Source organism: Hemiscyllium ocellatum, chromosome 37 (genome assembly GCF_020745735.1).
Source record: "Hemiscyllium ocellatum isolate sHemOce1 chromosome 37, sHemOce1.pat.X.cur, whole genome shotgun sequence".
Taxonomy (NCBI): domain Eukaryota; kingdom Metazoa; phylum Chordata; class Chondrichthyes; order Orectolobiformes; family Hemiscylliidae; genus Hemiscyllium; species Hemiscyllium ocellatum.
The window spans coordinates 8,333,996-8,357,553 of NC_083437.1; positions in this window are offsets into that span (position 1 = coordinate 8,333,996).

Consider the following 23,558-nt stretch of genomic DNA (forward strand, 5'->3'; position numbering starts at 1 on the left):
AACAACAAGATTCAATACCTCCTTCAGTCGGCGGGCTCATGGTTTACAGAGCAGTAGTGATAATGGCCCAGAGACAGGACTGGTCTTGGTCTTCTGGAGAGATATCTCCAGCCCTGCCCAACCTGCAAGATACATTGGCAGGTTGGGCTCCCCAATGTGAGAGTACTTGCTCAAGGCCCCTTTCCCAGCACTGAGACATTAACCAGCCTCGATCAGCTGTACTCGGGAGGCAGAGGTCACATTGTCTGCATGCCTCACACAAAACTTTGACACGATGAGCAAAGCCCACAAAGGCAAGAAGAAGCTGTTCAAAGACTAACCTCAAACCTCCTTGAAATGTCTCAACATCGATGCCTGGTTAACTCAGTCAAAGACTGACTGAACGGGCTGGAAGGAATGTGGAAAGAATCTGTACATCTCTAGCATCAAGCTGAAGTGTTGGCAGAAATAGTAGCCTGTAGCAACCCCCAAAGCCCTAACCACTGTCAGTGGCGCTGCCAGCTGACTAACCCTAAAGGATGTGGATTTCCATTAGGCCTATCTAAGTCTATCTATAAGGAGTAACTCAATCCTCTCTCCAATCAGCAGTGTCTTTTCATTTGATAGATAATTGCTGGGTTGCACTTTGTCAACAGTTTCATCACTGCATCCGTGAAAGAAAACATCTTTACTCATTTTACCTGAACTAGTATGAAATGGCCTTGTTTGAATATTCCTCTTTAGTTTAAAGATGTAACCTGGATTTGCCTTTTAGGAGATGTAGGTGTTTCTGGTAAACCCAACATTTGTTGACCGCCCCGAATTGAACTGAGTGACCTGCTGGGCTATTTCTGATGGTGGTTAAGAGTGTGTGGGTCTGGAGTCACAGGTAAGCCAGACTGGGGAAAGACAGCAGATTCCACCTGAATGGACCAGATGGGTCACTGAAGTGATCATTTCAGAGTCACTACTACTGCGATGGGCTTTCAATTCCTGGCTGTTTTCTTTTTAAATTACTGAGTTTAACTTCCTCATGGAAGACTACTTAGGAAGGTTAGATCTCATGGAATACAAGGAGAACTGGCCATTTGGATACAGAAATGGCTCAAAGGTAGAAAGACAGAGGGTGGTGGTGGGGGTTTGCCTTTCAGACTGGAGGCCTGTGACCAGTTGTGTACCACAAGGATTGGTGCTGATTCACTGCTTTTTGTCATTTATATGAAAGATTTGGATGTGAACATAGAAGATTTAGTCAGTAAGTTTGCAGATTACGCCAAAATTGGAGGTGTAGTGGACAGCGAAGAAGGTTGCCTCAGAGAACAACGGAACCTTGATCAAATGGGTCGATGGGCTGAGAAGTGGCAAATGAAATGTAATTTAGATGAATGTGGGATGCTGCATTTTGGAAAGGCAAATCAGAGCAGGATTTAAACACATAATGATTAGATTAGATTAGATTAGATTACTTACAGTGTGGAAACAGGCCCTTCGGCCCAACAAGTCCACACCGACCCGCCGAAGCGCAACCCACCCATACCCGACATTTACCCCTTACCTAACACTACGGGCAATTTAGCATGGCCAATTCATAATGGTGAGGTCCCAAGGAGTGTTGCAGAACAAAGAGACCTTAGGGTGCAGATTCATAGGATAGTGAAGAAGTTGTTTAGTATGCTTTCCTTTGTTGGTCAGAGCATTGAGTGTAGGAGTTGGGAGGTCATGTTGCAGCTGTACAGGTCGTTGGTTAGGCCACTTTTGGAATATTGTGTGCAATTATGGTCTACCTCTTATCAGAAGGATGTTTTCAATCTTGAAAGGGTTCAGAAAAGATTTACAAGGAAATTGCCAGGGTTGGAGGATTTGAGATACAGGGAAAATAGGCTGGGGCTATTTTCCCTGGAGTGATGGAGGCTGAGGGGTGTTCATATAGTGGTTTATAAAATCATGAGAGTATGGATAGGGTAAATAGACAAGGTCTTTTCCCTGGGGTGATGAAGTCCAGAACTAGAGGGCACAGATTTAGGGTGAGAGGGGAAAGATTTAAAAGGGACCTAAGGGGCAATCTTTTCACCCAGAGGGTGGTACGGAATGGAATGAGCTGCCAAAGGAAATGGTGGAGGCTGGTACAATTACAACATTTTAAAAGGCATCAGGATGGGTATTTGTATAGGAAAATGTTGGAGGGATATGGGCCAAGCGCTGGCAAATGGGACTAGATTAGGTTCGGATATCTGGTCGGCGAGGATGAGTCGGACTGAAGGGTCTTTTCCGTACTGTACATCTCTATAACTCTAAGTAGTGCCGACACACTGGCACAAGCCTAGTACAATTAATTCCGACAGACTGATGTGGTTTTGAGAGTGCTGCAGCCGAAAGCTAGGCACAGATACAGTTGCGAGAAAGGACTGTTTAAAAGATAGGAACATGATGAGTAATTATCCTTTGGTTGAGGAGATTTGGGGCCCCAACTGCTCCATCATATAAATCTTCTGTGAGGCAAAACAACAATTGATTTATAAAATGGTTAAGGTTGTGTGAAATTAGCACAGATCGGCAGCTGAGCAGAGAACCTTGCGGGTGGGACAAAATAATGACAAGGAGAAAGGAGTTGTTATAACAGCAGCACAATATAAACATGGTTTTCATTGTAAATGACAGGAGAGGCAAATAATGTCTGCTAGGAAACAGGAGGAAGTAGCCAACGGAGGCCTTTTCTCCACTCCACCTAGCACCTCTCCACCCTCCCTACCAGTAAACCCAGGTAGCGATACAACCTTGGAACCTATAATTAAAGGACAGGTGGACAGTAATGACTGGGACATAGACATTGACTGCGTTATATATAAACACCATGATAATGGTGATCATTGGATCGGGGAATGGGGAACAAGTACCTTATACCTGGTCCTACCTGTAAGAACACAAGTGATTACAGGCCGGGGACAAATCCAAACCAAACAAATAGAAGTGGCCCTAACCCCAGGGGAAGCAACAAATGTTAGATTACTTCCCAAAACCCTAGCAATGTAGAATTCTGGGAAAAGTTACAAGGAATCTAATGATTTAACTTTAGATGACCTATGTATACGAGTGAAAGCAGAAGTACCAACAGCAGTTTGGGCTAACATGCCTAACAGGACAGTGATTGGATAACATCCCAACAAGATACCAACCAGACTAAATACAATGATTTTAAACAAAGTATAGAGGTCGCCCTGGGCAATGACTGAGGCCATTGGACCCATGTCACTCTGATAACCCAGAAAAAAGGCAAGCTTTTTGAGGTCTATGCAGAAATGAAGTTTAAAGTGTACTGTGACTATGGGGGAAGTAAGAGTCCCTGATGCTATATTTCTGCAGGCATTGAAGGGTGGAATATGCCCGCATTTGAAGTCAGTGATTCAAATGGGCATACCAATTGGAGATCCATACAATCTGATAGTCAATTGGGCAATGACAGCAGGCAACAAGTACAGGAAAAGTATAGTTCTCCCCTTTGTTGCGGGCTACCACTGAAGCAAAATGCGGGCAAGTTGAAATACCACCTATCCAGATACCTGGGCTAGTACATCCACCTAAAAAGCAGTACCCCACAAGAGTGGGGCAAGAGAGGCTGCTGAAAGGACAGCGCAGTTATTAAAGGAATGAGAAATAGGTAAAGAAACTAACTAAACTATAAACTCACAATGAAGAAGCCAGTAAAGACACCAGATGGCTCATATAGATTGACCATCAACTATACTAGCCTGAACAAGTATGCAAATACGATTACCCCAACAGTGGCAGAATCCTGTGTTAGCAGTTAGATAGATTGGAAATGCAAGGGATGCCAACCCATGCTGAGTTCGAGGGTTGGGACTGAGACAAGGTGGGGGGAGGGGAAATGAGGAAACTGGAGAAATCTGAGTGCAGCAAGCAGTCAGAGATTGGGAGAGAGAGGAGATTGGGAGATAGAGGAAGAACAAACAGAGGCCATGCGGATTAAACTGGGAGATCAGATCATGGTTTGATTATTTCCCTAGGAGAGGCAGGGGGCTTCACTCTGAAATGGGAAGGACCTTATGAGGTAATGAGAACAGGTAATCATGGAGTTTTAGTAATTGAAGCCAACATAGGGAAATGGTGCCACCCTTCACAGATAAAAATATGTAACCACTAACTGTCAACTGGCAAAGTTTTGTGATTCCTCTTTCTGCCTTAACAGATGATACCTGATTGGCGCATGCTCAGTGGTGACCTTTGGCGTCAATACCATCACACTGCCTGGGTCGACAGACACCAGCAATGACACCTGGTAAAAACAATAGTGAGATTTATTATACCAACTAGAAGGACTCCAGCACAAATGGAGAGTTAAGGATTGAACCATCCAAGAAAGGACAGTCGATGTGTTTCTGCAGGGTTTCCCCTTTCGATGTCTAACTATAATGGATTTAGGGTGACAGATTTTTACCAACCAAATTGCAAGAGTAACAGCTCCTTGTACACCTCTCAGACGACCTGCCTGAGTTCTGTCCTCAACAGTATCAAAGGCTCCAGTTTGCAGGGTCAGCGTGGTGTGGTTGTCAAAGGACATAGCAATTCACTTATACGGTCACGAGCAGATAATCAAGGTAACATTGGGACAGGAAAGGAATTTAGGAAATTCAGCATAGAGTGTAGACAATGTGAGAAAGGAACAAAAATAATCTGATGTAAGGCAAGATAATGGATCGAGGTGCACAGGGAAGTTGACATACCAGATTAGGATTGGGCAGTGATCTACCCCAGAAACCCAGACATGTAATGAAAATATGATATATTTACAGAATGACAGTTTAACCATAGAACCCTTACCTATCAGGGTACTTCAGAAACCGTGGATAGTTACATTAGGTTCATAGAAATTCATTCATTGAATCCCTACAGTGTGTGGAAACAGCCTCTTTGGCCCAGCAAGTCCCCAACGACCCTCCTTAGAGTAACCCACTCAGACCCATTCCCCTAATCTATTACTTGACATTTTCCCTGATTAATGCACCTAACCTACACATCCTTGAACACTATGGGCAATTTAACATGGCCAGTTCACCAAACCCACACATCTTTGGACTGTGGGAGGAAACCCGAGCACCCAGAGGACAGTTGTCCGAGGCTGGATCCCTGGCACTGTGAGGCAGCAGTGCTAACCACTGAGCCACCATGCCCCAACTTTGTTGTCATGCCCCATGATGTGCCAAATGTACTTGGGATAATCTAAAGGTTCCAGAATACCCTAATTCATCCATACCTCTGTTCTGTCATCACAGTCTGACACATTTTAGTGGAACTGACCATTGGACCCCAGGGACTCTCTGAGCTGGGAAGTAAAAGAACACAGATAATTGAAAGCTGTCAACAAGGAAGGCTACTTGAACTGGGACACATTTTGGATTTGCCCAACAGATTTGATTTCTGAAAGCACCCACTGTGGAGTTCACCACAGTGACAATTGTGACATCCAGAAGGACCAAATCCAACAATTGCATTATGTGTTCGTAAATTAGCAAGTAAATGTTGCTACCTCAGCAGCACACTATACCAAAAGACACCTGCACTGCTCCCTTGAGGGACATTATCCAGTTATGACTAACCTGAAGGAACAAATCGCTGCTGGAGGGGACACTATTGACCCAACCCCAAGCCCCCACACCAGGATATCAAGGTAAAGGCAAATTTCACAGTATCTTCCACATTGGAGACTGATCTAATGCAATTTCAGCAAGACCTTCTCCTACCCTCAACCCCCATCTACCATGACTGGCAACAATTATTAACTGAGGCCCAGGATGTGGAACACTAGTGGATAATCATGATTCGGAGATGCTGGTGTTGGATTAGGGTGTACAAAGTTAAAAATCACAAAACACCAGATTATAGTCCAACAGGTTTATTTGGAAGCACTAGCTTTTGGAGCACTGCTCCTTCATTAGGTGGTCTGTAGACAACCACATGATGAAGGAGCAGTGCTCTGAAGGCTAGGGCTTCCAAATAAACCTGTTGGACTATAACCTGGTGTTGCGTGATTTTTAACCAGTGAATAAAAGAAGGAATCCAGATTAAGGAGACCAAAGCAAAGGTTGAAGAATGGATCAAATGGTCTGAGCAGTTCTGGAACTGGGGACTAAAGGCTAATGCTGAAAATGTGTTGCTGGAAAAGCGCAGCAGGTCGGGCAGCATCCAAGGAGCAGGAGAATCGACGTTTCGGGCATAAGCCCTTCTTCAGGAATGAAGAGGGTGTGCCAAGCAGGCTAAGATAAAAAGTAGGGAGGAGGGACTTGGGGGAGGGGTGTTGGAAATGCGATAGGTGGAAGGAAGTTAAGGTGAGGGTGATAGGGCGGAGTGGGGGTCATGGGCCGGAGTGGGGGTCAGGGCAGAGAGGTCAGGAAGAGGATTGCAGGTTAGGAAGGTGGTGCTGAGTTCGAGGGTTGGGACCGAGACAAGGTGGGGGGAGGGGAAATGAGGAAACTGGAGAAATCTGAGTTCATCCCTTGTTGTTGGAGGGTTCCTAGGCGGAAGATGAGACGCTCTTCCTCCAACCGTTGTGTTGTTATGGTCTGGCGATGGAGGAGTCCAAGTACCTGCATGTCCTTGGTGGAGTGGGAGGGGGAGTTAAAGTGTTGAGCCCCGGGGTGGTTGGGTTGGTTGGTCCGGGTGTCCCAGAGGTGTTCCCTGAAGCGTTCCGCAAGTAGGCGGCCTGTCTCCCCAATATAGAGGAGGCCACATCGGGTGCAGCGGATGCAATAGATGATGTGCGTAGAGGTGCAGGTGAATTTGTGGCGGATATGGAAGGATCCTTTGGGGCCTTGGAGAGAAGTAAGGGAGGAGGTGTGGGCGCAAGTTTTGCATTTCTTGCAGTTGCAGGGGAAGGTGCCGGGAGTGGAGGTTGGGTTGGTGGGGGGTGTGGACCTGACAAGGGAGTCACGGAGGGAGTGGTCTTTTCGGAACGCTGATAGGGGAGGGGAGGGAAATATATCCCTGGTGGAGGGGTCCGTTTGGAGGTGACGGAAATGACGACGGATGATGCGATGTATATGGAGGTTGGTGGGGTGGTAGGTGAGAACCAGTGGGGTTCTGTCTTGGTGGCGGTTGGAGGGGCGGTGCTCAAGGGTGGAGGAGCGGGAAGTGGAGGAGATGTGGTGGAGAGCATCGTCGACCACGTCTGGGGGGAAATTGTGGTCTTTGAAGAAGGAGGCCATCTGGGTTGTTCAATATTGGAACTGGTCCTCCTGGGAGCAGATGCCGCGGAGACAAAGGAATTGGGAATATGGGATGGCGTTTTTACAGGGAGCAGGTGGGAGGAGGTGTAGTCCAGGTAACTGTGGGAGTCGGTCGGTTTATAGTAAATGTCCGTGTTGATTCAGTCGCTCGAGATAGAAATGGAGGGGTCTAGGAAGGGGAGGGAGGAGTCTGAGATGGTCCAGGTAAATTTGAGATCGGGGTGGAAGGTGTTGGTAAAGTGGATGAACTGTTCAATCTCCTTGTGGGAGCACGAGGCAGCGCCGATACAGTCATTGATGTAGCGGAGGAAAAGGTGGGGGGTGGTGCCAGTGTAGTTGCGGAAGATGGACTGTTCCACATATCCTTCAAAGAGGCAGGCATAGCTGGGGCCCATATGGGTGCCCATGGCAACTCCTTTGGTTTGGAGGAAGTGGGAGGATTGGAAAGCCTTTTGACTAAAGGCTAATATCCACCCTTGAATCAGAATTATCTTTCACATCCTTGTCATGTCACAAGTGTTTGTTTTGATCATCCTTATCATTCCCGTCTGCCATATGGAAAGAAAGTTGGCCCACACTGCATGCAGGCAAGAATTTCTCCCCTTAATTGACAAGGCAATAATGAAGAAACCTGCATTCAGACTATCCCCCCCAACAGTGAGGAAGTATCAAAATGGTCTCATGGTGATATGGGTTGGCCATGGGCCAGAAGATGAGACTGTAGAGAGGAATGAGGAGTGTGATTTAACCAAATCTGAAATTATAAATGTGCTTAATAAAAGCAGAAGGCGTAGTAAACTGATTACCACAGCTGGATCTTGAGATTTCAATCTTTATTGCCAGTTTACTCATTCATTCATTCAACTTCACAGAAGCGCTATTTTGATAGTAACTATCTTAAAGGGGACAGAGGCCCTACTCATTAATATTGATCCTGTGTGGTTGGACGGTTGATTCCAAGGCTGAAGATAAGGCGTACTTCAGATGTTGGGTGGTTAGAATTTGGCGGAGAAGAGGTCCAGGACTTGCATGTCCTTGGTGGAGTGGGAGAGGGGGAGGTGGGGTTGTTTGGTACATGTGTCCCAGAGATCTTCTCTGAAACATTCCGCAAGTTAGCGTCCTTCCACCCAATGCCTGGGGGAAGAACGCCTCATCTTCCGCCTTGGCACCCTCCAACCACACAGGATCAATATCGATTTCACCAGTTTTTTCATCTCCCCTCTCCCCACTTTATCCCAGATCCAGCCCTTCAAGCCGGCACCACCCTCTTGAACTGTCCTCCCCATCCATCTTCCTTATCACCTATCTACACCTTTCACTCCAACTATCAGCATCACCCCCCACCTTCATTTACCTCCTGTATTCCCAGCTACCTTCGCCCATTCCCACACCCTTCCCCATTTATCTCGCAGCTCCCTTGAGCCCTCCCACATTCCTGATGAAGAGCTTATGCTTGAAACTTTGACTCTCCATCTCCCAGTTGTTGCCTGACCGGCTGTGCTTTTCCAGATAGAGAAAGCATTATACCCTTTAAATTGAAATACAATGTGCTACATTTACATTCCAAAGATGTGTAGGTTAGGTGGATTGGCAATGCTAAATTGCCCCAGGGTGCCCAGGGTTGTGTAGGCTAGGTAGATTAGCCTGGGGTAATGGGGGTACAGGGATAGGGTGGGGCAGTGCATATGGGGTGGGGTGCTCTTTAGAAGGTTGGAACAGACTTGATGAGCTGAATGACCTCTATCTGCACTGTAGAGGTTCTATGATTCCATACTGAATTTCAGTATTATTAAATGCAATAATTTTATAAATGTAAAAAGTTAATTTCTTAATTATACTGCCTCCTGCTGACAGCAGTTCATAGAATCCCTACATTGCAGGAAGAGGCCATTTAGCCCTTCAAATCTGCACCGACCCTCCAAACAGCACATCACCCCATCCCTGTATAAGGTTTTTAATCATAGCTAGCTCACACATCCCTGAACACTCTGGGCAATTTAGCACGGCCAATCCACCTAACCTATTCACCTTTGGATTGTGGGAGGGAACTGGAGCACTCAGAGGAAATTCACACAGACACAGGGAGAATGTGCAAACTCCACACAGACAGTTGCCTGAGGCTGGATTCAAACCTAGGTCCCTGGTGCTACGAGGCAGTAATGCTGACCACTATGCCTCCACAACTCAACCTGTTTTTTTGATACTCCTGATCATTCTGGACCATTCCTCTTACTGACCCACTGGTCCATTGTCTCTGTCACTCACTGACTCAAGGACTCATTGCCTTGGCTTCAGGAGGCACTGCATCAGCCAAGATGCTCATCAATGGGACAGCAGGCTACACGAGGTAAGGATTATCAGGGCCAGTGGGAAAGGGAGATGTGGTCGGTGAGGGCAAAGGGGAATGTTGCTTCAGGGGCTGCCATTACCACACGAGGCACCTCTGTAATCCATAGAGTATCTAATCAGGAAGGATCCAACGAGTGTGCACAAAGATCACCACAACATGGGAGAGAGCTCTGACCCCCATCCCAAACACCAGTGACATTGGCAGCAGCAGCAGGAAAATATCCCTCATTGGCTACTTGTGTGACATAATTAGTCTCTGGGCTGTCTGCCACCTTCCCTGCAGCTGGCAAAATGCCATGATGCTGGGCTGGTTACAGAAACTCCCTACACCCGGGTCCTCCTGAGTTTTCAGACCACCCTGCTTGCTTCCTATGCTGAGACTACAAACATGAAAAAATTCAATGCCTTGCCTGTGTCATCAAAGTGAAACATTCATTTAATATTTTATCAGTTTCTCCAATACGTTTGTACATACAGTCACTGGCCTCCCTGTTCCTGGAACCTTTAAAATTGCATAACTTAGTTTATATTGTCTCATTCTGAAGAACAAGTTAAATGACGTCACATTTCTGTTTTGAATAACATCAGCTCTGTGCCTGTTCACTTTACCAGTCCATATCCTCTAGTGCCTGTTAATAACCTTCTCGTTGTTTACATGAGAACACAAGATTAAGGAACAAGCCCCAACACCCTTTGAAACTCTTTATCATTCATCAAGATCACAGTTGATTGTCTGCTTCAGTTTTTCTGATCTGCTCCCTTAACCATTAACTCCTTTACATATCCAAAAGTCCATCATCCCCTCATCAATATATTCAATGATCGAGTATACACAGTTCTCTGAGGTAGAGAATTCCAGAGATTTACAGCCCAGTGAGTGAAGAAATTTTTTTTATTTTAGTCCTAACTAGCCAACTCTCATTCTGAGTCTATAACCCCAACCAGGGGAACTATCCTGTCCCTTAGGAATTTTAAGTTTCAAGAGGTCAGCTCACAATATTCTAAACTCCAGGAAAAACAGGCTTAGTTCGAATAATTTCCCCTTTTAAGACAGTCCCTTCATCCTAGGAGGCCATCTAATGAACCTTTGTTGCACTCTTTCTGCACGATTATGTCCTTCCTTAGATTAGGAGACTAACACTGATATGGTCTCCTGATGTGGACTTCTGGATTGACTGTATAATTTCAATAGATTTCTTTCAATATTTTCTCACCAACCTGTTCAGAGATACTATAAGACATCTCTGCAGCAAGTGGAACTTGTACCTGGGCCTCCAATCCTTAACAAAAGTTAACAAACTGCTGCAATTTTTGTATATGTTAGTTCATATGATACATAACAAAGAGAGTCCGGTTTTTGTTGAGATAGCTATCATGTAATCCTCCTGTGGCAGTTAGCAAGAGATATGATGGCCCTCCTCTCTAGCATCCCATCCACCAGTTCCATGTCCATAAAGCATAGAGGGAGCTTTACTTCTTGAGTGAGCTTTACAATCTGGGACATTTCTTCAGATCAAGCATCACAGAGGGAGGGCCCAGTCCCTGGCTTGCAGTGTATAAAGTGGTTTGCAGCTGGACCTCAAACATAGTGCCAGCTGGATGAGAATCCCAGCAGCGGTGAGCATTTTCACCTCTTCTGCCCAGTGATTCCAAATGGGAGTCCAACTACAGAGACAAATGAAATATTGTGTAAAATAATTCCCTGTAAGCCAATGCAGAGCAGGATCCATGAATCTCCCTTGACAAAACACTCATGGAAAATGAGAAAACTCAGTCCCCAGTTCTTTTACAGTTACAATCAACCAACCCAAAAATATCCTGTTTATGCTTACTCCTTGTCCATTAACAATATTTCATCAATGATCAAACTTTACCCCCAATCCACAAGATCTCATTTTATGCAAGAACTTGTGCCACACCTTCATCCTTTTGGAAAGCTATAGTTTGGATTGTCTTTCTGGACCAGAGAGTTTGCATGACATTGTGGAAAGAATCTTCACATTATGTAGTACCAACCCTCTCATTTTCTGGGGTGAACTATTTTAATTTTAGCAGTGTAAATACAGTGGAGATTAAAGTGAACCACTGTCTTAAGTGAAGCTAACTGCAGAGCATCTCAAATTATCCAGCAATTTGGAAATCATGGCATATTTCTTCCTCAAAACAAGTTGCTGGGTTTTTTTGGTTATATTAAATTCATTATTAATTTGCCTGTAACTTTTGCACCAATAATTATTTCAGTATTTCACTTCACATTCAGATTACACCATATGGGACAGGGAAGGCCTACAGGATTAATTGGTTATCTCTCTCAAAGATCCAGCAAAGGTGTGATGAACTGTACAATGGCTCTTTTTATTAAATAAATAAAGATTTGCATCCATTAAAGATCTTTCACAAACTCTCAATATCCCAAAGTATTTTACAGCTGCTGAAGCATGTTTGAAATGTAGTCACTGTTCTCGAAATTCGGTGTCCTTGTTACGTTCTGAATCATTCTGTGAGGAGCCATTTGGATGGTCATGTTTGCTGTCAGGTTAGTCAGCAGAAACGCAAAAATGAAAATTTGGCACGGGGACACACAACACCATTAGGCTGACAGCTACTCTGCTATTCCACACATGCTGCTACTGGAGGGCATCTCCTCACACAAACCACTGAAGTGTTTGAACACAGAACCACAGGCATCTGTGAATTCGCAGAAACCTTCATGTACTGCCTTCACTGCCATGGCTGATGGTGCACTGGTTGTTTGCACTGCAGTCTGCCTTTGACATGCGGAGCGGAAATTTCACTTACACAGGCCATTGACACAGTAAGGAGAATTGTACTAAATGTTCATTCTGTTCCTATGGAGATTTGGGATCCAATCTCTATGGTACGGTCATGGTTAACTTCAGCTCACTTAGCCGTGGAGGAGAAATTCTGAGAGTGCTGGGGGTAGGAATTTCTAGCTGTGAATACGCAGCTATTCTTGATTTCATTTGAGTCTTTTTATTAAAATTAGCAATAGGACCAAAATAAAGTCTTATTTTAAAAAAACTTAATTTTCATTGCTTTTATTTGAATATCAGTCCAGAAAGGAAGAACTAGATTCTCCAAAGCCAATTCTAATTTTAACATAGGAAACGTAGTGAACATCAGGGTCCACAATGTGCTAATGACTTGTTTTTTCTATTGATATTATTTGAGAAGAAACATTGGCCAGGAAATGGGAGATCTCTCCTGTTCTTCTTCGAAATAGCATCAAATATCTTTTACGTCCATCTTACAGGGCTGACAGAGCCTCAGTTTAAAAATTCAGATAGTAGGTCTGACAATGCAGTGCTCCCTCAACATTGCACTGGAGTATCACTCTCAGAATGAGGCTTGAGTCCTCAATCTTCTTACTTTCAGAATAAAGGAATGCTCTGCTCCACATTCTGGTGATCTCATTCCATATGTGATCTCATTCCTCTGAGACCTCTATCCTATAAGATCTCACTTCTCTGAGATATCACTCCTACACAGTGCAAGAGGGTGTCAATTCAAGGCTTCATTGACAAAAGCCCATAGTATAGAAAGGAAATACTGACAGCTAGCCAATTATGCCAACAATGATGACCTGGAAGGAGATTATCCTCCTCTTGTAAAATTCGGCAGACTCTGGGAAATAGATAAAAAAAACTGGAAGGCATTAAGCTTTCAAAAAATTCCTTTGACTGCACTATGGAGTGATATGCTGCAGATGAATATTTCTGCTAAACTGGAAACTTCAATTCAAGTTGAACCACAATGGGAAGCAGAGATCAGATGCTTTTCCATGGATGGGGAGGACTGATGCTGGAAGACTTGATCCCAGGCAACTTGTCTGATGGGCGGTTTAAATTGAACTTGACACAGGCCTTGAAGTGGAGCTCATTATGAATCCATGGTCCTATGCTCGGTTTTTGATTGGCTGTTTCATTTTCTCGAAATTAAATAGGCGACTTGAGTATATGGGTGACGTGGGTAACCGGCAGTAACGGATACGAATGAGCTCACACGTTAGTGAGCGTGGAGCAAGGCAAACCCAGGCATAATGTTGTCACCGGCTCACAATGCTAGAATTCACAACCTTTTTGTTTTCATTATTCACATGGGTGTCACTGGCATTTGCTACATGTCCTTAATTGACCTTTAATGAAATGGCTTCCTGTGCCATCCGAGATATGTTAAGAGTCAATCATATTGATATGGATTGGGATTAACATAGACGGCAGACTGGGCAAAGATGGCAGATTTTTTACCCTAAAGGGCTATACAAACCTGATAGGATTTTAGGACAATCGATAATAATTTCTTAATAATAATAGTTTTCAGCAAAGGCTATTGGCCCAGTAGTAGCATTAATGACTTGTGCTGCAGAGCTTGTTGTTCTCCCAGTACAGCGGAAAACATGCCCAGGTACATCCTGGACACAAAACAGAAACAAATCAAATCCGACAAATTATGGCCCATGTTTCTACTATCGGTAATCAGGAAAGTGATGGAAGGTGTCATCAACAGTGCTGTCAAGCAGCAACTGCTCAACAGTGATCTGCTCAGTGACACACAGTTTCGGTTCCGCTAGGGCCCCACAGCTCCTGACCTCATGACAGTCTTGGTTCAAACATGGACAAAAAAGCTGAATTCCAGAGGGGAGGTGAGAGTGACAGCCCTTGACATCCAGGCTCCATTTAACTAAGTGTGGCATCGAGGAGCTCCAGTAAAACTGCAATCAATGGGTATCAGGGCAAACTCTCCGCAGGTTGGAGTCATACCTGGCACATAGCAAGATGGTTGTGGGTGTTGGAGGTCAGTCATCTCAGCTCCAGAAGTTCTCTACAGAATTGCCTCAGGGTAGTGTCCGAGGCCCGATCAACCACAGCTGCTTCATCAATTAGCTTCCCTCCATCATTAGGGGTTTAGGGGTGACTTGATAGAGGTGTACAAGGTGATTAGGGGTTTAGATAGGGTTGACAATGAGAACCTTTTTCCACGTATGGAGTCAGCTATTACGAGGAGGCATAGCTTTAAGTTAAGGGGTGGTAGGTATAGGACAGATGTTAGGGGTAGATTCTTTACTCAGCAAGTTGTGAGTTCATGGAATGCCCTGCCAGTAGCAGTGGTGGACTCTCCCTCTTTATGGGCATTTAAACGGGCATTGGATAGACATATGGAGGATAGTGGGCTAGTGTAGGTTAGGTGGGCTTGGGTCGGCGCAACATCGAGGGCCAAAGGGCCTGTACTGCGCTGTATTTTTCTATGTTCTATATTCTATGTTCTATGTTCTAAGGTCAGAAGTGTTGTTGTTCACCCTTGATTGCACAATATTCAGCACCATTCACGGCTCCTCGGGTACTGAAATAGTCCACATTCAAATGAAATGAGAATATCAAGGGTTGGGCTGACAAATAGCAAGTAACATTCACCCCATACAAATGCCAGGCAATTACCATCGCTGATAAGAGACAACGTAATCAAAGCCTCTCAACATTGAATGGAGTTACCATCATGGAACCCTCCATTATTAACATCCTGGAAGTTACCATTAACCAGAAATTCATCTAGACCCATCCTATAAACACAGTGGCTGCAAGATTAGGTCAGAGGCTAGGAATACTGGAGCGCATAACTCACCTCCTGACTCCCCAAGGCCTGCCCGTTATCTACAAGACACAAGTCAGGAATGAGATTTTTTTAATTTCAAAAATATACTTTATTCATAAAATACTTTGATGGTCTGTACAGTTGGACATGCCATATACATGTAAACATTCCATTTCTTTGCATACCGAAACAGAGTAATCATTCCTTTTTACGGGTCTGTATGGTTACATTTTTAGCTGAGGCATCAGCAGACCCCAAATGACTGCATGGGCCCCCTGTTCTTCTTTAGGCAGGCAAACGTTACATGGTCGTCTTTCCCCACTGCGCCTTGGCGGCAGCTGCCCCAAGCTTCAGCGCGTCCCTCAACACGTAGTCCTGGACCTTGGAATGTGCCAGTCTGCAACACTCAGTCGGGGTCAACTCCTTCAGCTGGAAGATCAACAGGTTTCGGACCGCACAGAGAGTGTCCTTCACCGAGTTGATGATCCTCCAGGCGCAGTTGATGTTCGTCTCGGTGTGCGTCCCGGGGTACAGGCTGTAGAGCACGGAGTCCCACGTCACGGCGCTGCTCAGGAAGCAACTTGACAAACTCCACTGCATTCCTCTCCAGACTTCCTCTGCATAGGCACATTCCAGAAGGAGGTGTGTGACAGTCTCATACCCCCACAGCCGCTTCGAGGGCAGCGTGCGGTGTGGCTGAGAGTCCGGGCAGAGCCCTTCTCACCACCAGCCAAGCCAAGTCTTGGTGCTTATTGGGAAGTTCTGGCGATGAGGCATTCTGCCAAATGGCTTTGACAGTCTGCTCAGGGAACCGCTTGATAGGATCCACACTCTCCTTTTCCCGAAGGGTCTCAAGGACACTACGTGCTGACCACTTCCTGATGGACTTGTGGTCAAAGGTGGTTTTCTTCATAAACTTCTCCACGAAGGACAGGTGATACGGAATGGTCCAACTACTCGGAGCGTTCTGCGGCAGCGAGGCCAGGCCCATCCTTCGCAACACTGGGGACAGGTAGAACCTTGGTACGTAGTGACACTTTGTCTTTGCGAACCGGGGATCCACGCACAGCTTGATGCAGCCACACACAAAGGTGGCCATCAGGGTTAGGGTGGCATTGGTTGTATTTTTTCCCCCGTTGCCCAGATCTTTATACAGCGAGTCCCTTCGGACCCGGTCCATCTTTGATCTCCTTATAAATTGGAAGATGGCCCGGGTGACTGCAGTGGCACAGGTTCTGGGAATAGGCCAGACCTGTGCCACGTATAATAGCAATGACAGTGCCTCACACCTGATGACCAGGTTTTTTCCCGCGATGGAGAACGACCGTAGCTTCTATCTGCCCAGTTTCTGCCTCACTTTGCTGATAAGCTCCTCCCAAGACTTGGCGCACGCCCCAGCACCCCCTGTACCAAATATCCAGCACCTTCAGGTGGTCGGTCCTGACGGTGAAGGGGATCAAGGATTGGTCGGCCCAGTTCCCGAAGAGCATGGCCTCACTCTTGCCTCGGTTTACTTTGGCCCCCGAGGCACATTCGAACTGGTCACATATGCACATGAGTCTGCGCACGGACAGCGGATCTGAGCAGAAAGTGGCCACGTCATCCATGTACAGGGAGGCCTTAACCTGCAGGCCCCCGCTGCCAGGAATAGTTAGCCCTCTCAGGCCCGCATCCTTCCAGATGGACTCAGCAAATGGCTCCACGCAGCGCACAAACAAGGCAGGAGAGAGAGGGCAGCCCTGCCTGACTCCAGATCTGACTGGGAAGCTATCTGATTCCCACCCATTGATTGAGACTGCACTGACAATGTTGGTGTAGAGCAGTCTGATCCAATTGCAGATTCCCTCCCCAAAGCCCATTTTGGAGAACATCTCTCATATACGTGTGTGATATCCTGTCAAAGGCTTTCTCCTGGTCCAGGCTGATCAGGCAGGTGTCCAACCTTCTGTCCTGCATGTAGGCGATCGTATCCCTGAGGAGTGCGAGACTCTCAGCGATCTTCCTGCCTGGTACAGCACAGGTTTGGTCAGGGTGAATCACCAACCCCAGAGCAGACCTGACCCGGTTGGCGATTACCTTTGACAGAATTTTGTAATCTGCATTCAACAGTGAGATTGTTCGCCAATTTTTGAGTTCCTCCCTCTCCCCCTTCTGCTTGTAGATGAGGGTGATGATGCCTTTCCTCATGGATTCACTCATGGTACCTGCCCGAAGCATACTGACATACACCTCCAGCAGGTCCTGGCCAATCAAGTCCCACAGAGCGGAATAGAGCTCGACCGGTAAGCCGTCACTTCCGGGAGTTTTAGTCTTTTCGAAGGAATCGAGGGCCTTGGTCAGCTTGTCCAGAGATAGTGGCTGGTCCAGCCTCTCCCGTGTTCTGTCATTTAAGATCTCCATGATAGAGGACAGGAACGTTTGGGAGGCCGCGCTGTCGGTCGGCTTTGCGTCATACAGACTGGCATAGAAGGATTTACTGGTCCTCATGATGTCAGCCTGAGATGACGTTGTCGAGCCGTCTTCTTCCTTCAGGCTGCTGAGCACAGAGCTCTCTTTGTGCACCTTCTGGAAGAAGAAACGTGAGCACGTCTCGTCCTGCTCCACCGAGCGGACCCTGGACCGGAAGATTATCTTGGAGGCCTCTGAGGCAAAGAGCGAGGCTTGCTGGCCCTTCACCTCCTTGAGGTCCTCCGTGACATCGACTCTTATTGTCTGCAGCAGGAGTATGTTCTGCATACTTTCCTGGAGCTGGGACAGTTTTCCCCGCCTCTCTCTCACCTCCTGAACACCTTTGAGGATGAAAAACCTCTTGATGTTTCCTTTTACTGTTTCCTACCAGTCCACTGGGGACTCAAAGAGGGGCTTCACAGTTCTCCAACCTGGGTAGTCCCTCTTGAGCTCCTCAACGTTTCTCAGGGTCAACAGCTTTGAGTTCAGCTTCCACGTTCCTTTACCAGCCCGTTGCTCATCCTGTAGGTGACAAGTCAGGAATGAGATGGAATACTCTCCACTTGCTTGGATTGGTGCAGCTCCAATAACACTCAAAAAGCTTGACACCTTCCAGGACAAAGCAACCCACTTTATTGTCACCACATCCACAAACATCCACTCCCGTCACTGCCAATGCTTAGCAGCAGCAGTGTGTACTATCTACAAGATGCACTGCAAATATTCACCAAGACAGCACCATCCAAATGCATGACCACTTCCATCTAGAAGGACAAAGGAAGTAGATACACAGGAACCTTCAGGTTCCCCTCCAAACTACTCACCATCCTGATTTGGAAATATGTTCCTATTCCTTCAGTGGCATTGGGTTAAAATCCTAGAATTCCCTCATTCGGGGCATTGTTGGTCAAAATATGGCACATGGACTGCAGTAGTTCAAAAAGGCAGCTCATTCCCACCTTCTCAAGAGCAACTAGTGATGGGCAGTCAATGCTGGGCCCAGCCAGTGATGCCTATGTCCCATTTGAGAATGAAAAGGGAATAAGAAAAACTTAATGGTCCATGTTACTGAGATTAGTTTTCATTTTCAGATTTTTAGTAGTTGAATTTCAATTCTATATGTTGCCCTGGTAGGATTTCAGGATCAGTGGTGCTGGAAGAGCAGATTCCTGCTGAAGGGCTTTTGCCCGAAACGTCGATTTCGCTGCTCGTTGGATGCTGCCTGAACTGCTGTGCTCTTCCAGCACCACTGATCCAGAATCTGGTTTCCAGCATCTGCAGTCATTGTTTTTACCTGGTAGGATTTCAACCCACACCACTGGATCATTAATCTAGGCCACTGGTTTTCTAATTATCGCTACACCAGCTCATCTCCAAAACAGATAAACCATCTCTCACTGAACAGCACTGAAGAAACATCTTTGCCACATGGACTATAGTAGTTCAAGACCCAAGAGATGAAGGGATGTGCAATAAATTCAGACCATTTCAGCTTCACCCAAATCCTGAGAATGAATTTTTCTTAAGCTCCCACACTTGAGATTCTGTACGATATTGGCAAGCTCGCTCTCTCCTAAAATTACTTGCATTTTTTGTTTGGGTACACGTGTTTCTTTCAGAGTATAGGTTTGAGCAAAAATCCCCAGTACTTAAAATACTGGACAAAACCCTGTAAAAGGTAAAGGAGACAGTTGCTCTGTGGAAAATACACAAACACAACTCATAGAATGGAGGTGGCTGTCTGGAACCATTGTTTCGCCTGGAATTCCAATTTACGCCTCCTCTGCAGAAGGACAATCAATCAAAACCAACAGACCCGAGCCGGAGACTGCTTTTACACCTCAGGCTACACAATGTAGACAGTATGGGGCAACAGAGATACAGTCTGTTCTGTTTATCACGATGGTTTGTTCCTGTGTGATCCTGCGTTATAGGAAAATCACATAATAACAGCATTGTTTAAACCAATGGGACCAAAATTGTGTTATAGTCAATACAGTTAAGAAAAGTTTGCGTTCTACAAATAACAGTCTAAATTCTTCAATCTTGTTATAGCTAATTCACATTGAAGAAACATGCCTTATAGCTGAACTGATTGTACTGGACATTCAACCTTGATTAAAACACATTCACACACAGAACATAGAACATAGAACAATACAGCACAGAACAAGCCCTTCAGCCCACAATGTTGTGCTGAACATTTGTCCTAGCTTAAGCACCTATCCATGTACCTATCCAATTGCCGCTTAGAGGTCGCCAATGATTGTGACTCTGCCACTCCCACAGGCAACGCATTCCATGCCCCCACCACTCTTTGGGTAAAGAACCTACCCCTGACATCCCCCCTATACCTTCCACCCTTCACCTTAAATTTATGTCCCCTTGTAACATTCTGTTGTACCCGGGGAAAAAGTCTCTGACTGTCCAAACCACCTATTCTCCATTCCAGGCAACATCCTGGTAACTCTCCTCTGCACCCTCTCCAAAGCTTCCATATCTTTCCTAAAGTGAGGCGACCAGAACTGCACACAGTATTCCAAATGTGGCCTTACCAAAGTCCTGTACAGCTGCAACATCACCTCACGACTCTTGAATTCAATCCCTCTGCTAATGAACGCTAATACACCATAGGCCTTCTTACAAGCTCTATCCACCTGAGTGGCAACTTTCAAAGAGCTATGAACATAGACCCCCAAATCCCTCTGCTCCTCCACCTTACTAAGATCCCTACCGTTAACCCTGTATTCCGCATTCTTATTTGTCCTTCCAAAATGGACAACCTCACACTTGACAGGGTTGAACTCCATCTGCCACTCCTCAGCCCAGCGGAAAGCCAATGAACTTCAGAGAAGAACATCAGGAGCTCAATGAAGAATACAGATTTCAGGGGAGATAACAGGGCCCACAGTCCATATAACTGCCAGCCTGGCCTCACTTGAGGAGAGCCTTTTTCAACAACAAGCTCCTGCATGATCTGCTTCTCCACAGGCTTCCACCCCCAACAAGCAGCTTTCAAAGAGAAGCCAAATCGAGAGGCTGAGCCGAGGAACTGATTCATGAAGCCAAACCATTGTCAGAACAATGGAGATCCAGGAAGCGGGTAGCCAACCCTATCTGAACAGCTGCTTCCAGCTCTGGGCTTGTTCCAAACCAAACGAATCAAAAGCAAGAACTGGGCATACTTCAAAACACACTTCAAAACATTAGTAAGCCCCTGAGACCCCAAAGTTCCGACTTAGCTAGCAGGGAGGAGAAGGCAGGTGGTGACAGTGCATTGGGACCCCAAGGATAGGAAATCTAACTTTTAAAAGTGTCTGAAATTAAACACTTGCTTTCTGTGGGTCAGTGGGATAGAGTTCTTAGAGTGGCTCTGGATTAGTAGTGATACTGCTCTTCGGATGCTGCCTGAACTGCTGTGCTCTTCCAGCACCACTAATCCAGAATCTGATTTCCAGCATCTGCAGTCATTGTTTTTACCTTCTTAGAGTGGTTACCTAGTTACTAGTGTATTGTTCACCTGTGTCTTGATTGTGTCAATTTTCCTATTTTATTGCATTATCTGTCTTCTTGTGTTATAATCATCTTTAATATTTTAAATAAATGTGGAGATTCTTTTGGCCTGGATCACCTGTGTGCTCCCTCTTCATTTCACATTCCCTAAATTAGGTCCAGTGTCCAGAACCTGGGAGTTGGGGGTGATTCAAACAGCTTAAAGATCAGAAAATAACTGATTGCAAGCCAAACCCTACAGGGGGCTACTGGTATTCCACACAAGATAAAAATATTGCAGATGCTGGAAATTTGCAATAATGATACACAATGCTGGAAACAGTCCGCATTGGAATCTGAGGACAGAGAAATTGAGTTATTGCACCAAATTTTCAAATGATGGTGAAGTTGGACCTGAGGGAGGCACAATTTGAAAATTACTCTGCCAGTGTTTCTTCCGGGTTCTCACAACACTCAGGATGTCTTTGGAATTTTCAAAGTGCTGGCAGAGGAACTGGGGAGAATTGAGGAATCCATTCACCCCCAATTAACGACTCATTCAGCTGCTTCACAAGCTAGCGAACTACAAGTCAAGAATGTAATTTTTAAACGGATGTGTATTGGTGTGTATCTGTTACTTTCACCAAAAGACCAAAGAAGCCACTGGCAGTAAGGTTTATCAGGCTCCCATTAAACCTGTGCAGGAGCTGTGCATTACCTTGATTCAGTCTGCTTGCCATCAAACATAAGAATTTATCGTTTGGGTCTTCTGATGAGATGCTCGCTTTCTTCAGAAAAACAGAAGCAGGTCCCAAAATAGCTGTTGCCTACCTTTGCAGGCAGCACCAGGCTGATAGCTCCTGTTTCCCTGGACCTGGTCAATGCCACAAATTGACACTGAACTCACCCCCTGCTCAATGACAGTATTTATAGAACATAGAAGGATACATCGGCCCTCGATGTTGCGCCGACCGAGTCCTACCTAACCTATACTAGCCCAATAACTTCCAAATGCCTATCCAATGCCCGCTTAAATGAACATAAAGAAGGAGAGTTCACCACTGATACGGGCAGGGCATTCCATGAACTCACAACCCGCTGTGTGAAGAATCTACCCCTAACATCTGTCCTATACCTACCACCCCTTAATTTAAAGCTATGTCCCCTAGTAACACCTGACTCCGTTAGCGGTAAAAGGTTCTTAGTATCTACCCTATCTAAACCCCTAATCATCTTATACACTTCTATCAGATCTCCCCTAAACCTTCTCTTCTCCAATGAGAACAGCCCCAAGTGCCTCAGCCTTTCCTCATAAGATTTTCCTACCATTCCAGGCAACATCCTGGTAAACCTCCTCTGCACTCGTTCTAAAGCTTCCACATCCTTCCTATAGTATGGCGACCAAAACTGCACACAATACTCCAGATGAGGCCTCACCAGAGTCTTATACAACTGCAACATGACCTCAGGACTCCGGAACTCAATTCCTCTGCCAATAAAGCCCAGTACACCATATGCCTTCCTCACAGCACTATTTACCTGGGTGGCAACTTTCAGAGATCTGTGTACATAGACACCAAGATCCCTCTGCTCATCCACACTACCAACTAGCCTACCATTAGCCCAGTAATCCATCATCTTGTTATTCCTACCAAAGTGAACGACTTCGCACTTAGCTACATTGAATTCCATTTGCCACATTTCCGCCCAGCTCTGCAACTTATCTATATCCCGCTGTAACCTACCACTTCCTTCCTCACTATCCACAACTCCACCGACTTTCGTGTCATCCGCAAACTTGCTTACCCAGCTTTCAAGTCCTTCCTCTAGATCATTTATAAAGATAACAAAAAGCAATGGTCCCAAAACAGATCCTTGTGGTACACCGCTAGTAACTGCGCTCCAAGATGAACATAATCCATCAACTACTACCCTCTGTCTCCTTCCAGCCAGCCAATTCCTAATCCAAACCTCTAATGTATCCTCAATGCCATACCTCCGAAGTTTTAGCATTAGCCTACCATGGGGAACCTTATCGAACGCCTTACTAAAATCCATATACACAACACCTACTGCTTTACCCTCATCCACTACCTTAGTCACCTTCTCAAAGAACTCAATAAGGTTTGTGAGGCACGACCTGCCCTTCACAAAACCATGCTGGCTATCCCTGATCACGTTATTCCTACCCAGATGTTCATAAATCTTATCCCTTACCATTCTCTCTAAGACTTTGCCCACCACTGAAGTCAGACTCACTGGCCTATAGTTACTAGGGCTATCCCTACTCCCTTTCTTGAACAATGGGACCACATTCGCTATCCTCCAGTCCTCTGGTACTATTCCCGTTGACAATGACGACATAAAAATCCAGGCCAATGGCTCTGCTATCTCCTCCCTAGCTTCCCATAGGATCCTGGGGTAAATGCCATCAGGCCCAGG